The sequence below is a fragment of the Odocoileus virginianus genome, chromosome 3 (assembly GCF_023699985.2).
Source record: "Odocoileus virginianus isolate 20LAN1187 ecotype Illinois chromosome 3, Ovbor_1.2, whole genome shotgun sequence".
In the NCBI taxonomy this organism is placed as follows: domain Eukaryota; kingdom Metazoa; phylum Chordata; class Mammalia; order Artiodactyla; family Cervidae; genus Odocoileus; species Odocoileus virginianus.
This window is the reverse complement of record NC_069676.1, coordinates 61,917,257-61,932,394: the sequence shown is the minus strand read 5'-3', so window position 1 is coordinate 61,932,394 and position 15,138 is coordinate 61,917,257. Positions and strand designations below refer to the sequence as shown.

The 15,138-nt window shown below is 48.4% G+C and overlaps 1 pseudogene; it reads left to right on the top strand.

The window, feature by feature from the left end:
• The first annotated feature begins 389 nt into the window (after window positions 1-389).
• Window positions 390-912, top strand: LOC110145454 (large ribosomal subunit protein uL23 pseudogene; annotated as a pseudogene).
• The last annotated feature ends 14,226 nt before the right edge of the window (window positions 913-15,138 follow it).

Below are 15,138 nucleotides of genomic sequence, written 5' to 3'. Positions count from 1 at the left end.
ACACAGATTCGACCCCTGGGCCAGAAAGATCCCACATGCCCCAGGGTCACTAAGCCCTTGTGCCACAGCTGTTGAGTATGTGTGCCTAGAGCCTGCGCTCCACAACAAGAGAAGCCAGTATGATGAGAAGCCCATGCACTGATGCACTGCAACTAAACAGTAGCCCCCGCCTGCTGCAACTAGAGAAAGCCCACGTGCAGCAATGAAGACCCAGCACAGCCAAAAAGAAAGATACTAAAAAATAAATAAATAAAAATGCAAACAGAAGAAACAGCATCATCTGTGGTGTTCCTTCTGTATAACCTGAATCTAATCATCAGATGAAACCCAATTAAGGGACGTTCTACAAAACAATTGGCCTGTAATCTATGAAAGTGGCTAGGTCGTGCTTTTCATGAAGATGGCGCCGAAGGCGAAGAAGGAAGCCCCTGCCCCTCCTAAAGCTGAAGCCAAAGCAAAGGCTTTGAAGGCCAAGAAAGCAGTGTTGAAAGGTGTCCACAGCCACAAGAAAAAGAAGATCCGGACGTCACCCACCTTCCGGCGGCCCAAAACACTGCGGCTCAGGAGGCAGTCCAAATATCCTCGGAACAGCACCCCTAGGAGAAACAAACTTGACCACTATGCCATCATCAAATTCCCCCTCACCACCGAGTCAGCCATGAAGAAAATAGAAGACAACAACACACTGGTATTCATTGTGGATGTCAAGGCCAACAAGCACCAAATTAAACAGGCTGTGAAGAAGCTCTATGACATTGCTGTGGCTAAGGTCAATACTCTGATCAGGCCTGATGGAGAGAAGAAGGCATATGTTCGACTGGCTCCTGACTATGATGCTTTGGATGTTGCCAACAAAATTGGGATCATCTAAACTGAGTCCAGCTGGCTAATTCCAAATATAAAAGTTTTCACTATGTAAAAAAAAAAAAAAAAGAAAGTGGCAAGGTTGTGACAGTCAGAGAAAGGCTGAGGGTTTGTTCCGGGCTGAAGGAGACCTAGGAGACACAATGGTTGTCACATGGGATTCCAGCTTGGGGCACAATCTCAGATGGGATCTCAGGAGTCTACGGTCGGAGTGTGTCAGTGGTGCTTGTCCAGCAGTGATACTGTATAATGGTTGGCAGGAGATGGTTCATATTTGTTGGAAATAAAAAGCATAAAAGTGTTCAGGGGAGGTGAGGCATCATAGTAGCAACTTATTCTCAAGTGGTTCAGGGGTAAAAACATCTATGTACTTTACTCCTAACTTTTCTATACATTTAAATTTCTTCAATTTTAAATATATATAGCATTGCAAGTAAATCAATTAATGTAACACAGAAAAAAATGCAGACAGTAATAACTTCTGCAGGTTGGAATGGTGGTACAATGAAAATCTGGAATTGTGATATCATTTATTGAGCTCTGATGAAGGGCTTTCCATACAGCACCCTGTTTACTTGTCATTGCTCTGTGAGGTAGGTATCACCTCCTTTCCTAGGAAGAGAAAATAAGATTCCGAGGGTTGAGGTGACCTGGCCCATGTGGATGAATCTGCAGCCCTTGGGCTTGGCAGCACACTGCGGCTCTCACTAGAGCCACTCAGCCCTGCCCGCCCCAGAGCCCAAGCGTGAGCCCTCTCCTGTTCTCATCTCCCCCAGGCAAAACCGTCCTACTCATCAAGTCTGGGCTTTAGTGCCTTTTCTCCAGGAAGCCTCCAATCCCCCCTGTACAACTGTCCATTTCAGAGATCAGTCCTTCTCACAGTCAACTACCCGTTCACTAGAGAAATATTAGTTCAGAGTCTTCCATGCAGCAAGCACTGTGCCAGAGGCTGGGGAACGTGCCATATATAAAGTAGATGCTGTCTCTTCCCCTGGAGACATGGAGACTGAAATGATCAACAATCAAATACACATAGAATCCCAAATGGATGGGGGCGATTACGGAAAGAAAGGTGCTATGACAGCAGGGTGACTGGGGCCTCTGGTAGGGGACCACCACGGGCATGAAGGAGGCAGGGGAACATGCTGCGTCAGGCACATGGCCAGCTTGCCGGAGGGGCCAGTAAAACAGTAGCTGGAGGATGGCGGTGCCTGAACAGAGGGAAGTCTGGGAGAACGGAGGGAAGGGGTGAGATCCCACGGGGCTGAGGCCATTTTTAAGGAACCTGATTTTCACCAAACTGTCAAGGGAGCCACTGGAGAGTTGTGAGGGACTGAGGGGTGGAGATTTACGTGTTTAAAAGACCACTCTGGTGCAGCTGTGGAAGATCAGAGGGGACAAGAGTGGAAGCAGATGGGTTCTTATCTCTCCCTCCCTGTTTTCTGGTCGAGTTCGGGTCTTATCTTGCTTTCTAGAGAGCCGCTTGAGGCCAGGGACGGCGTCTGTCTCCGAGGTCGCCGAGCCCAGGCTGCTCTGCTGAGGCCCGGCTGCAAGGCTCGGTCTCCCGGCCTCAGCTCTGTCCCTGGGGACGATCTGGGACACGCTCGGCTGTCAGCTCCCCTGGGCTCTGCGGCCCCAGCACGGGTGGAATGTTTGACAGAGGAGTCCACGTGTTCTCCAAACAGACCTTGATTCATGTTTCCAGGAGAAAGTAGCAAACAGACTTCTGCCGGCTGCATCCATCAGAGCAGAGATGGGCTCTGTAAACAATGGCCCGCAGCCTGTCTCCAGCGGACACGGACACGCAGACGCCCCTCCCTGCGGGGCCCTGGCGGCAGGGCCCTGCCCCGCCCTGCCCGCTGGGGCCACACTCTCTGCCAAGCCCCTCTCCAGAGCCTCAAAGACCACTGCCCCTCACTGCCCCATTCTGCAGGCAAGAAAACAGAGGCTCAGAGATGTGACATCAGTGGCCCAAGGTCATGCAGTCAACCCTGCTACTACCAGCACTCTCCTGTGTTCTCCTGCTATGCTACACTAGTGGAAAATGATAGCAATTTTAAAAAGAAGACTCTGCCTCCCCAAAGTAACAGCAATTCATATTTACTTGTATATAATCATGTGCGAGCACTGCTCCAAGTGCTTTATCAGATTATCATCCTCAAGACAACTCTATGAGGTAAGGGGGAAACCAAGGCAAAATGAAGGAGGCTGGCTGATGGTCCAAAATCACACTGAGAGTCAGTGGGGAAGGCGGGTTTGAACCCAGGCACCAAGAGTCCAGAGCCCATAAGCTTCACTGCTTCCCTGGCCTCTGGGAGCGGAAGGTAGGCCCATTCCTCTCCTCACTTCTGTCTCCATTTGAGAAGTGAAGCAGCTAAGGCCCAGACAGGACATTTCTCTGTTCCAGCCACCCAGCTTCCGCTGCAGTAGGGCTGGGAGCTGGGGGCTATGGGTCCTCCTCCTCGCAGGCCAAGATGGGAGCAGGGGCCCTGGTTCTATGCCCAGAAATGCCACCGCATTGCTGTGTGCCCTGCACCAAGTCACATGCCCTCTCTGAGCCTCCGTTTCCCTATCTGCTCAATGGGAAGAGCAATTCTAGCCCTTAACCACATTATAAAACAAGTCAGTGAAGGGGTGGTGGGACGGGATGAGTTTTCTGGCCTGGATTCCTAGCCTGTGAGCCGAATGTCTGAGCAGCTGTTCATTCTGGGGTTGAAAGCCCCAGGGGTGGGACTAGGCTGGGCCGCCTCCATTGTGAGACCCCCCACCTTGGGCTCCAGCCCAAATTGCCAGACACAGACCTGAGAGAAGGGCCCCCTCCTGGAGGGGTGACCAGGAGCCAGCCGGCTGGCCATTTGTCCACAGATGGGTGTGCAGATAACGGGTGTCTGGAGATAAGGGAGGGCCTGCTGCAGCCTAGAGGAGAGCCAGGCTGAGCCCCTGATGGCTGGGGCCGAGAGGGCTGGACCCCGGTCCAAGGCCTGGGACAGGCTCTGTCTCCCATCCTGGAGCATAGCGCTAGGGCCCTCCACTCCTCCGGACCTGACCCCACTGCTCACCAAGACAAAACAGAATAGAACAAACATAAAACAACAACAACAAAACTCTTACCAGAAGTGGGGCTTAAGCTAGAGAGAAAGCCCTGGATTCTAGTCTAACCCTGCCTCTGACTTCCTGGGTGGCCCGCCTGCATTGGGTCGCTGGGCAATTCCAAGTCTTAGTTTGCTCATCTGGGCAGTGGGCACAAGGATGCTGCTAACTCTTCCTCACAAACACAGAAAAACACTGGTAACAATAAGCAGCTAACACCATGCCTATGCTGTGAAGTAGGTACTGTTATTATCCCTACTTTACAGATGAAGAAACTGAGGAGCAGAGGTCATGTAGTTGGTAAGTGGTGAGGTCAGGATTCCAGGGTAGGCAATCTCAGACTCTAAATGCCTAAAACGTTCACTGCTGATTTTATTAAAGGAAAAAGGTAAATTGCAATTTGTGCCCATTTGGGTTTAAAAAATACACATATTTATATTTGTATATTCATAGACATTTTAGGGAAAATAAAGCTGCAAATATCTATAGCATCCATCTCTAGAACAGGGCTCCAACTTCAGTTCTATTGATGCTATAGGCTGGATAATTCATTGCTGTGAGGGCTGTCCTGGGCACTGTAGGCTGTCAGACAGCATCCCTGGCCTCTATTCATTAGATTCCAGCAGTGGCAACACCTCCCCTCCCACCCGCTAGAAGCTGCAACAGCTAAAATCATCTCCAGACATTCTTAAATGTCCCCTGGGGAACATTCTCACCCCACCCCATGGAAAACCACAGATCTAGAGGATGAAACCTAAGAGTGATGCTCACTTTCTAAGCCCTACACTGGAAATGTGGCCATGTGCAAGCAAAGCACACCGGAATGAAGAAACAACAGCAAAGGTGAAAAACATAAAGAAAACTCACTGGAGGATGCATGGGTGGGTCGAAGGATAAATGAATGCAGCTCGAAGGAACCAGATGAAAATCAGAGCCCGGGTGTTCTCAGGAGCATTTTGAATCTAGTCAAACCCTGCATTTTACAGAGAGGAAATGGAGGCCCACCAAGGGATGGGGCTTGCCTGAATCTAAGAATGAGCTGCCGCAGGGGGGTGACCAGAGGCTGGAGTGTTGACTACTGGTCCAGTGCCCTCAACCACAGGATGTTAAAAAGCAAATGAGAGAACAGGCAAGCCAAAAAACTGCCCAGATTTTGCAGCCAGAGGCTCCTGAGGCTTGAGGGCAGAGCTGCCACCTAGCTGGTGATGCCATCACCAACTCTCAGGTGGTGGCTGGGACATTCCAGAGGCAAGTGACCTGGTCCCTCCACCTGTGACCTGGCCCCCATAGGGCCCTTATGTGTATGGCAGACGTGCACACACCCAGCAGCTTGTGCCAAGGATCAAAAGATGGGAGGGAGTCTGTTCCATGGCCCAGGGTGACCAGAGAGTGAACAGGAGACTGAGAAAGCCTATGGTCACCGGAAGCTCTTGGAAACATTGGAGGGCCCTCAGGCTGCTGAGAATGGGATGACCCAAGGGGTGAACTCATTTTTTAAAATTAATTAATTTATTTTTTGGCCATGCTGGGTCTTCATTGCTGCGCACAGGCTTTCTCTAGTTGTGGCATGTGGGCTCAGGAGTTGTGGCTCATAGGGTCTACGTGACAGGCTCAGAAGTTGTGGGATATGAGCTTAGTTGACCCTTGGCACGTGGAATCTTCCCAGACCAAGGATCACACCCATGTCCCCTGCACTGGCAGGCAGATTCTTAACCACTGGACCACCAAGGAAGTCTATGGCTACAGTTTTGAAAGGAGAACCTCTCCTAGAGATGGCCCCAGTAAGGCTGTCAGCCCTCAGTATTCACTGAACACTTCCTATATGACCGCTGGGTCCCCAGGATGGAGGCAGGATTTAAACCTAGGTCCCTTTGGCTCCACAGCCTGTGGTCCCATCCTCGCCGCTCTCCTCCAACACAGCCATCAAGAAGGAGGTGGCAACAGTACTCATGACAACAGCCAAGAGGTACAAGCACCTCGAGTGTCCATGCATGGATGGATGGAGAGCAAAATGTGGTCCATACATACAGTGGACTAGGATTCAGCCTCAGCAGGAAGGAAATTCTGGTACATACCACAACATGAGTACTCTGTGAGGGCATCATGCTCAGTGAAAAATCATAAAACAACAGATTCTGTGTGATTCCACTCGGAGGAGGGACCTAGACAAGTCAGGTTCATAGAGACAGAAAGGGGAGTGGCAGTCGCCAGCAGGTGGGGGAATGGGGGTAGTCCTTTAATGGGTGCAGAGTTTCAGTTTTGCAAAATGAAGAGAGTACTGGAGATGGACTGCACAGCAATGTGACCATACCTAACACAACTGAACTGTACACTCAGGAATGTTTAAGGGAGTAGGTTTTATGTGTGTATTTACCACAATTAAAGATAAAAAGGGGCTTCCCTGATAGCTCAGCTGGTAAAGAATCTGCCTGCAATGTGGGAGACCTGGGTTTGATCCCTGGGTTGGGAAGATCCCCTCAAGAAGGGAAAGGCTACCCACTCCAGTATTCTGGCCTAGAGAATTCCATGGACTTTATAGTCCATGGGGTCACAGAATTGGACACAACAAAGCGACTTTCATTTTCACTTTCAAAGATAAAAAGGACGAGGCAGAACAGGGGTGAAAGAGTCATGGTTTCCTCAGGGAAACAAAACCACTGTGATTTCTGGAACAAGGCTTTGTTATGGGGGAATGATTGTGGAGATTCAGGAGGGACGCTGGTGGATAAGAGGAGCCCCGTGATCTGAGGGGCCAGCAAACAGGCCTCCTTTGGAGAGCTGGAGGAAGATGTGTCTCTCTGGCCCACCCTCATCGTCCTGGTGGTCCTGGTTGATTAGAGGAGCTGGTCGTGAAGGGAGTGAGGAGAAGCTCCCACCACTGGGGCATCTGATCGCCATAATCTTGAGAGGGATGGCCTCTTCGCCTCCACCTTCCAGATCTCCAAAAACCCCACTTCTGGCCTATTCTAACCAGACATCTACAAGGAAGGGCGTTTGAAGAAACAAAGTTCCCAGCTTAACCAAGATGATTGAGAACAGATCACTACATGGGGCGATGGTGGAATAATCTATAAGACATACTGGCAACTGAACAAAACAGAGGAAAATATGGATGGCAGGCATATTTTTTTTTCAACTCTAGTAAAAGACATATAAATTTTATAGTTTTAACCATCTAAGTGTACAATTCAGTGGCATGAAAGACATCCACATTGCTGCGTAACCATCACAGCTATCCTGCTCTAGAACTTTCTTATCATCCTAAATTGAAACTCTGAGCACATCAGCTTTTCAGTACACACACACACACACACTCACACACACACATGCGTGCATGTGCAGTCACGGGCATCCCTCTATGGCTGTGTGCACAGAATCTCTTGGGAAAGATATTCAAGAAAATTCCCTGGTTATCTCTGGAGAGGGAGACTGGCAGGCAGGGGTGAGAAGGAGATTTACAGTTGGAGACCTAATTTTCATGTTTTATTCTTCTATGCTGTTTGAACATGTATTTTTATTCATTTTTTTCCCCTGGAAGCTGCTCTCATCCCTTAATTGTGATTGTGTTCAGAAGGAAGGTGTCCTCCCCTTTATCTAAATGAAATCAGAGCACAGTGGCTGCTGCCCCACTGCCCTACCCCACCCCCAGGAGCACAACCACCTCCGGCACAGTTAGGTGTGGGATAAAGATGGCTGGCCTGTGTGACTCATCGTGTGGCCTTAGGCCAGCCCTTTCCGTCTTGGGGCCTCAGTATCCCTGTCCATACGAGGAAAGGAATCAATGGCGCCTAAGAGTCTGTGAAGATCGGGGATGTCTTGATTCTAATCAAAGTTGCAGAATTTGCCTGGAGGCTGGGTCTTTGCAGTAGGCAAAGAAGCAGAGATGCAGGGAGATAGAGGGACTGCTCAGAACTACCTGGAAAGGTAGCAGTGGGGCTGGGATGAGAAACAAGGGATCCCAGTTACCTGCTGCTCAGAGATAGCCAGGGTCTGCCCGGCACCAAACAGACTCAGCTGCAGTAATGGAAGCAGTGACTCCCACCAGTCATGGGCCCTGCAGGCTCCCTTGTCACCCTTGTTTTATTTCTTCTCTTACATAGGAAAATGCATTCATAACTATTAAAACAACAGATGCTCACTTTTTATGATGTAGACTCATCGGGTTTACCGTACTTGGGGAAAGACTGATCTGGCCAAATGTGATCACCGAACAGTATGTCTGGTGCCCTGGAGATGGAAGTACTGGGCGTGGGTAATACCTTTGGATTTAGGCGGACTGCCATTTCAGCTTGCCCAGCACATGGTAACTGCTGCCTTAGTGTTAGCCATTACTATTATTACATGCTATAAAATGAAACCATCACACACTGTAATATTAAAACAATGAACTTATATCTTGTGTTTAAAAACTAAGATGGATATCATCTCTACTAAATTAGGCAGAGAGAACCTTCAGAAAGATTCTTGGGACACTGAAATTCGTGGGCTGCCTCTAGAAACGGGGTTGGGAATGGGGAGTGTGGTGTACACTCTGTACTTTCAAGAATGGCTGGACTTGTAAACCTTACAACTGTACAGCTTTTTAAAACAAATTAATAGGCTGATTCCAGGCCAGGGGCAGAAATGTACAAGATGATCATGGAACATCTTATAATACTACAGAGCAAGGAAGCTCTCAGAGACCACTGGGGTCATGCTAACCTGAAGAGGCTCCCACTGCCTGCAGACAGGAGGGGGGAAAAGAAGTATTAATAAGGATAAACAACTGCAATACATTTAGAGTTCATTAAGAATCATAAACCAACAAACAAATAAATACCTCACGGGTCTCCTGTGGAGGATGCTGGATCTGGCTAATGGCAAAAAGGGACCCAATTCCTCATCCTTTCCTGAATTTATGGGGAATTCTGCAGCTCCTCCCACTGGGAGGGGCAACCTCTCTCTCTACCATTTGAAGTTGGGTTATTCGATTTGCTTTAGCCAATGGGTGCTAGTGAATATGACCTGGCAGAGTGGAGATGTGCTTATGTGGTTGGGCTTGCCCTTTATCTCCTGTCCTCAACACGCTGATATGTCCTAGGGTAGCCAGCTGGCCCCAAGAGAATATGAGTCACACAGACCAGCCTGGAACAGATCTGAGCAGAACAGCAGCCTATGGCCAAGCCCCACCTACTTTGACCAGCTGCTCCACCCACATGACAGGGAACCATATGCTTGTCTTCTATGCAGCCGAGGTTGGTTTGCTTCCTTACTCAGCATTACTGTGGCATTAGTTGACTGATACAGGTGTGATCATGGTACTATAGTTTACTTTAACAGAAGACCCTGTATTTTAGAGTTACAAAATATTTTCAAATTTAAAAAATGAGTTCATTTTCAGAGAAAACCCACACCCTGTTGTCATATCACATGTTAAGCCATGTGTCCCATCTTTTTTTCCTCGAGTCTCAGTGCCCCTGAGGCATGTGTCTTCTCTGCCGTAGTGATTCCAGGGGTCTGGAGTCCTGGAGGGTCACAGTTAGGAGGGACTGTGGATCAAGCTGTCTGTGTCCTCACTGAGGGAGTCTATGGACTGTGGAGGTGAAGGGACTTGCCAAAGGTCCCTGTGAGCTGGGACTCCCACCCTGGACTCCTGACACCTCAGAGTTGGACACGACCTATTGACTAAACAACAACACAATGCTGCTAAGAGCAGGAGGCCATGACTGACTCAGCATCTCCTCCCCTTCCCAGGCTCCATCTCTGACTCGACCCAGAAAAATCAGAAGTGCCAATGAGCACAAGGAGATACCTTCCAGTCTTCACCCTCTGACTGAGCAAATATCCCATGAAAAGGCCTGTCTGGATCCCCGAGGCCTGGTGCAGACTCAGGATACCCCTAGTCCCAGGAAAAGGAATGGAAAGGGAAAGCTGGTTCTTAAGCCTAAGCCCAGCTGTGTCTCCCCTACTCCTCTATCCCCCCAAACCCCAATGGGCCCAAACCATTACTGTAACACCAGCCCCTCCACATGTTCTATGCTTTTGATACACAAAGACTCATGTCCATTGGGACATTATTCTGACTCCATGTGACTGGAGGAGCCAAATGACAACACCCCCCACCACCACCACCGCTGATATTTAGATGAGGATACAGAGGCCCCAGGGAGCCTTTCCAAATCTCTTGGGTGTCAGCGGCTGTCCAACCAACTTCCATGCACCCAGGGCAGCTTGACAGGAGCAAACGTTCACTGTCTGTGGCTGGGCAGTTTGGGGCTCCTGACATCTGCATGGGTGACCTGCTCACATCCTACAGGCCTGTGTCCCAAAGCTGCCCTACCAGGAACCCTGCAAATACGATGCTAAGGGAAAGAAGCCAGACACAAATGGCCACGTATCACATGATCCCATTTATATGAAATGTCCAGAACAGGCAGATCCATAGGAACTAGACCAGGGCTCCCTTTTGTCTACTGAACTCCAGCCTCACGGATGCCTTTTAGGTCTTTGAACTTGAAGCCCTCTCTCTTGCTCCTGGTCCCTGCACACTCTGTTCCCTCTGCCTGGAACACTGGTTCTGCACCCACTTTCCTTCAGGGCTCAACTTAAATGTGGCTTCCTCCAGGAAACGTTCCTTGATCTTCCAGACTCAGTGACACCCCAGGAAGTGCTGTGCACCCCTGCTTCTCTTTCTGTGCTGTGTCATCTGCTTATTTGTCTGCCCCACTCCTTGTAAAGAGGGGGGTCTTGTCCAGCACAGGAGCCTGCCAAGGCCTGCTGTGTAGCAGGTGCCCATGAAACATTCCCATCAACAAATGAAAGAATGAATGCATGCACCCTTTCATCTAGGCCTTCCCTCCTGTCTCCAGTCCCTCCTTCCTCCTTCCTCTCTTTCCCAAACCTGTCCATTTGACCAGGTATAGCTAGAGTCCGACTGACTCTGGGAAGCCTTCCCTGATGATTCTAGCAGAAATGCAACTCTCTCTCTCACTGCAGAAATGCAGTGCCTCCCCAGGCACTGAGGGAGCACACCCTGAGCACTGGGGCCAGGCCTGTTCTGTCTGCCTCTTCACACTGCCAGCTAGGTGGCCATCCCCAGCCCCAGAGGCTTGGGGCTCAGGGAGGATACAGATAAAATACTACGTGCAGATGGTGGTTGGGAGATAGAGTGGAGGATATTCACACAAGAGTGTGTGATACCCAAGAGTTCACAGTCAGAGGGGCTCGTAGTCAGTATAGATCTCAGAGCCATGCATTACACCTGGCCTCCCAATGAAGGGATTTTACTAATGATCATGAACACTCACTATTTACCAGGCCCCCGATGAATTCTTTATCATAGCATTTCATACAATCATCACAGCTGCCTATGAATCAGGTACTACTAACACCCTCATACATATGGAGAAAGTGAGATTCAGAGAGGTATAGTAACCTCCCCTGGGTCACACAGTGAGCAAATACCAAACGAGAAATTCTTAATTTCTCTTAATGACTAAGGTATGCCACCTCGACAGCATTGGCCACAAATGAATATCCAGCCTCCACTTGCATCCCACTTGTCAGAGAGCTCACTATACATGAGGCCATTCATTTATTCTTTCCACTAATAAATATTTATTAAGCACCACTGCATTTGTCACTTGGGATGAGGGATGCATGAGACATCTGCTGTATGGAGCTTACAGTCTAAAACGAGAAGCAGATAGAGAACAATGGAAAGTAAAAATGACTGTGATAATTCCAGGCAGAATTAAAATAGGCTGAGGTAACAGGTTTTCTTGTGCAGTGACTGCTTGTTAGGAACTCGGAGGACAGAGTTTGAGTCTGTGTGACCCTGGATGGGTACCTCCATCCTCCCCGGGTCTCAGTTTCCCTATCTCAACCTGAAGGAGCTGGAATTTGTTCTCTAAATGTTTCCCTGGCCTGAAATGTGAGTCCCAGGCTCCCCATCAGGAGTCTTGGCCCCACACAGGACTCAGGGAGGTGGGCAGAAGCATTAGGGAGGTCACAGCTGCCCCCTCCCCAGGGCCTCTGCTCCTGGGGCTGGAAGCAGAGGGGCAGGAAGGACCACCCTGATGTTATCAATGCATCCCACTCTGCTGGCCCTGTTCTGGAAGGGATCTTCCCCCAGAGTTGCCAATTCACTTTTCTTAACCAAAACTGAAAAGAAGCTGGTGAGAGGTTCTGCTCCTACCGATGGATAATCTCAGGCAGGCCCAGATTCTCTGGGACTCAGTTTCCCCAGTTCAGACCTTCCTGGCACCCAGGAAAGGAGCTCTCAGCAAGCCTCCAGGTGGCAGTTGGGTCACCATGGTGGCAGGCTGACTGGCGTCCAGAGGCCCCACCACGCAGGGTAACGGTGCCTCAGTGGGGCCCTTTGTCAGGGGGCAGCCGGCAAGGGAGGCCCGCAGAGGGAATGTGTTTTACCCACAGGAGCAGGCCCAGGTCGGGTTGCGAGTCTGGTTAATGCCTCCCTGCATTAGGCCTGTCGCCTGTTGACAAGATTTTTGTTTAATTGGCGGCATAAGAAAACAATAACATCTGTCGGCATGAGGAAAGTGGCAGGAGCCCAGCAGAGAGAGCTCTCAGGGAGGAGGGGATGGGGGAGACTGGGCTCTGCTATCCTGGTTGCGTGAGCCTCGGCAAGTGTCTTTTCTGTGGGCCTCCGTCTTGCTCACTGGCGATGAGCAGGCTGGACCACAGCTGGGTGACTCCAAGCATTGTCCTAAGAGCACCTGCCTCAGGATCTCCCCAGGAGCATGCTAAATTTGGATTCCCAGGCCTGGTCCCCTTCCATTGACCCGGAGTCTCCTGGGGATGAAGCCAGTGAAACACCATGTCCTGAGTGTGACTTGGGAAGCCCTGCATTGTGGGGCAAGAATTAACACTGTGATTCTCAGATGTCAGCATGGGGTCTGGCACACAGGAAGGTTTAACTGTCTCCATGAGCTAAAAGTCAAAAGGATATGCGCCATAATGGTAATGGGTGGGAATTCTAGTAATTTCAATTATTTACTTTTTTTTTTTTACTTTTCAGCACTTGCTGATTTTCCAATACTGAACATATACAGCAGTGTAACTGACAAAAATAATTATGGACCAAGGAAGTCAAAGACTTACATGCTGAGAAGTATAAAACACTGAAAAAGGAAATTGAAGATGACTCAAAGAAATGGAAAGATATTCCAGGATCTTAGATTGGGAGAATTAATATTGCTAAAATGGCCATGCTAGAAAGCTCCCCTGAAGGTCCAGTGGTTACGAATCCACCTGCCAATGCAGGAGATACTGGTTTGAACCCTGGTCTGGGAAGATCCCACATGTCATGGAGCAACTAAGCCTGTATACCACAACTACTGAGCTTGTGCTCTGGAGCCCATGAGCTGCAACTACTGAAGCCCATGTGCCATAGGGTCCATACTCCCCAGCAAGAGAAGGCAATGAAATGAGAAGCCTGCACACCACAGCTAGAGAGTAGCCCCCACTCTCTACAACTAGAGAAAGCCTATGTGCAGTAACGAAGACCTAGTGTAGCCAAAAATAAGTAAGTAAATATACATATTTTTAAATGGCCATGCTGGGACTTCCCTGGTGGTCCAGTGGTTAAGACTCTGTGCTGCTAATGCAGGGAACATGAGTTCAATCCCTGCTTGGGGAACTAAGATCCCACATGCCTCATGGCATGGCCAAGATTTTTTAAAATAAATAAATAAATCTATTCTCTAAAAACAATTTAAAAAATAAAATGGTCATACTACCCAAAATAATAGGCAGATTTAATGTGATCCCTACCAAATTACCTGTTTTTCACAGAACTAGAATAAATAATCCTAAAATTTATATGAAACCACAAAAGACCCAGAACTGCCAAAGCAAACCTAAGGAAAAAGAACACAGCTGGAGGCACAACCCTCCCAGACTTCAGATAATACTACAAATCGACAGTAATCAAAACAGTGTGGAGCTGGCACAAAAACAGACATATAGGTCAATGGAATAGAATAGGGAGCTCAGGGGGTCAGAATAGGGACTTCCCTGGGGGTCCAGTGGATAAGACTGTGTGTTCCCAATGCAGGGGGCCTGGGTTTGATCCCTGGTCAGGGAACTAGATCCCATATGCCGCAACTAAGAGTTCGTATGCCGCCAAAGACCTGATTCAGCCAAATAAATATTTTCTTAAAAAAGAATAGAGAGCACAGAAATAAACCCACACATCTATGGTCAATTAATCTTTGACAAAGGAGGCAAGAATATACAATGGAGAAAAGACAATCTCTTCAACAAGTGGTGCTGGGAAAGTAGGACAACTGCATGCAAATCAATGAAGTTGGAACACACCCTCACATCATACACAAAAATAAGCTCGAAATGACTTAAATACTTAAATATAGGACATGATGCCACAAAAATCCTAGAAGAGAATATAGGCAAAACATTCTCTGACATAAATCATAGCAGTGTTTTTTAGATCAGTCTGCCAAGGCAATAGAAATAAAAGCAAAAATACATAAATGGGACCTAATCAAACTTACAAGTTTTGCACAGCAAAAGAAACTATAAACAAAATGAAAAGACAACCTACAGAATGGGAGAAAATATTTGAAAATGATGTGACCAACAAGAGCTCAATTTCCAAAATATACAAACAACTCATGCAATGAAATATCAAAACCCACCCAATCAAAAAGTGGTCAGTAGACCTAAATAGGGGGCTTCTCTGGTGGTTCAGACAGGAAAGAATCTGCCTACAGTGTGGGAGACCTGGCTTCCATCCCTGGGTTGGGAAGATCCCCTGGAAAAGGAAAATTCAGTATTCTGGCCTGGGAAATCCCATGGACAGAGGAGCCTGGTGGGCTACTCTTTGGGGTTGCAAAGAGTCGGACACAATTGAGCAACTAACACCTATACTTACTTACTTAACTTAAACATAACTAGACATTTCTCTAAAGAAGACAGACAGATGGCCAACAGGCCATGAAAAGATGCTCCACATCACTAATTATTGTTGTTGTTATTCAGTCACTAAGCTGTATCTGACTCTTTGTGACCCCATGAACTGTAGCATACCAGGCTTCCCTGTCCTTAACTATCTCCTTGCGTTTTAGAGACATGCAAATCAAAACTATAGTGAGGTATCACCTCACACTGGTCAGAATGGCCATAATCAAAAGGTCGACAAACAATAAATGCTGGAGAAGGCGT